At 39.4% G+C, this 2526-nt stretch overlaps 1 pseudogene; it reads left to right on the top strand.

The window, feature by feature from the left end:
- Nucleotides 1–257: 257 nt before the first annotated feature.
- Nucleotides 258–1629, top strand: LOC141250899 (uncharacterized; annotated as a pseudogene).
- Nucleotides 1630–2526: the final 897 nt, after the last annotated feature.

Below are 2526 nucleotides of genomic sequence, written 5' to 3'. Positions count from 1 at the left end.
CCTCTCCCTCGCTTCGATTTCTGCAAACTGGATCCCCACTCCTCATTCCGCATCATTGGCACCGTCAACGGCGTCATCTGCCTCGCCGACGATTTGGGTACACTTCAATGCTGGAATCGCGCGACTCAAACATGGGGTCTTTGTTAGGACTATCCCGGGGAAAAAAGTCACTGCCGAGATCTGAAAATGGCCCGGGCAATGGCATGTCCATCCACCAGAGACTTTTCTTAGGGCTCCGTGCGAGGAGGTTGCGGAGGATGGTCCCGATCGATCGGTCTCGCTTGGAGGTGATTCTCTCGACCTTCGTTTCTGTTCGAACTCACGAGATCCCTGCTTTGCTGCACTCTTCTTTGTGCTTCTTCTTCATTTTGAGTGCTTACTTTGTAATGCTGCCATTGCGGGATGAAGGAGCATTATCTTTGGGCATGTCGACACTGCCGAGATTATTCATTGGATCTCTTTTTTTCACTTTGATTGCTGCTCCTATTTCAACTCGTCTTCTCTTTGCCAAATCTATCCAGATGTAAGGCGCAGGTATTAGTAAGGCGCTGGTATTAGTACATAGGTTTTTCAGCCTCTCACTCATAGCTTTTTTCATTCTATGGCATTCATCTGCAGCAGGATTCAGGCCTTCAAATGTAAAGGATTCAGTGTTAGCATCACAAGAAATAGCCGACCAATCTAAAGCTGCAAATGCAGAAGAAGATTGGGATAGGCACTCATGGTTTTACATCTCTGTCAGAATTGGGTTTTTCCTCTGGATTGCTTTGCTCAACCTGATTACAGTATCTTCTACCTGGGCAAGAGTGATTGATGTTATGGATAATGAGTCAGGCTCAAGACTTTTTGGATTTATAGTTGTTGGTGCTACACTTGGTCAGCTATATGGCTCCTTATTTGCCACATGAATGGCTTGGATGGGACCATTCTTGCTTCTGTTTGCTGCTTTCCTGATAGAACTAGCTGCACAATCATGTAGGAATTGATCAGGATGGCTTCCATCTATCTGAAGAGTTGTCTCCCATAAATAAACGTGAGCCTAATTATCAGGATAGAGCTGCATCTCCACTCAAAGGATCATCTCCTAAGTCATCTATTTCCAGAGCATCGCCTCAGGTCTGGGTAATGTTGGATGGACTGAGGCTCATACTTTCATCGAGTTACTTGCTATACGTATCACTAAATTTGTGGCTCAGGTCTGGGTAATGTTGGATGAACTGAGGTCATGATTATATCCTTGACAACTTCCAGTGTTGTTGGTAGAAGAAAATTTTTTGGTCAGATTAACAGCTTCATTGCAATTTTTATCTTTGCTGGACAAATGATGTTAACGGGGCAAATTTTTATCTTTGCTAGGCAGATCAACAACTTCATTGCAATTTTTATCTTGTGTCGAAAGATAGGTTGTACATTCTTGAGTTTCAATATAACTTGTTGTCTGTTCAGAGACTCATTAATTCTGCACACGTTATTGCTTTGGTTTCATCACGAGGATGCTTGTTTCAGGATCCAATCACTAAGGAGATCAAAGTTGATGGACATAGGTTGGACGACTTGTTTAGAATAGGAAATATGGGATACTTCTTGTGCAGATTTGCTAAACTTACATTTATCATCATCAACACATAATTTTCCATTTAAGGTTCATAAATTTATCATCGTTAACACATAATTTTCCATTTATGTGAAAAGAACTATGAACTTGCAACACTTAGTATATAATTTTTTTTTATTGTGGGTTATGAGTTTTCTATTTAAGGTTCATAAATTTATATTGAGGGTTCATAAATTTGTATTGAAGGTTCATAATTTTATATTGAAGGTTCATAAATTGTTTTGTCCACAAAATTTAAATGAAGGTTTGCGTCTTTTTTATTATGAATTTCATTTTGGATATCTAGTAAAAAAAATTAGGTTCGTGAGTTTTTTTATGGACTTACTCGCCTACTTAGAAGCTTATGAATTTTTGTTGTCGGTCATGAGTTTTCTATTTAAGGTTCATAAATTTATATAGAAAATTCATAAATTTGTATTTAAGGTTGATAATTTTCTTGAGTGAAGCATTTAACGACGGACGGCTCCAAGGCTAATTTCTTTGAAAAGCCCGGTAAAAAAGTTGAAAATCGACGTTTTTATGTGTTGTCCGGACTTTAAAGTGATATTTGGAGGGGAAAACATCCGTTTTTCGAGAAAATGAAATGGGCAGCACCTTCAGAGCTGGGGTCGTATAGCTCTTTCAGAGAGCTTTCTTTTCGTATATTATACGCCCAATTCCGACAACCGGTGCGATAGTTATGCTCGTTTGAACGCAAGGTACGCGTAAAGTCCCGCTATATGTTTGTGGATTATGTGAAATCTGTTATCCTAGGCATACCCAAAAGACGCTCATATTGGGTTTCGGACCGAGACATTCAAAACGACTACTCATAATACTTAAATAGATTATCGAATCAAAAGTTATGCCATTTACAACGATTGTGTCCAACCTTGCACAATCAATGGAGCTAACACAATAAGCAAATTCTG

Source organism: Phyllobates terribilis, unplaced genomic scaffold (assembly GCF_046119375.1).
Source record: "Phyllobates terribilis strain yellow unplaced genomic scaffold, ASM4611937v1 Scaffold_6350__1_contigs__length_45103, whole genome shotgun sequence".
In the NCBI taxonomy this organism is placed as follows: domain Eukaryota; kingdom Metazoa; phylum Chordata; class Amphibia; order Anura; family Dendrobatidae; genus Phyllobates; species Phyllobates terribilis.
The sequence above is the reverse complement of the archived record's forward strand: the minus strand, read 5'-3'. Positions and strand labels throughout refer to the sequence as shown.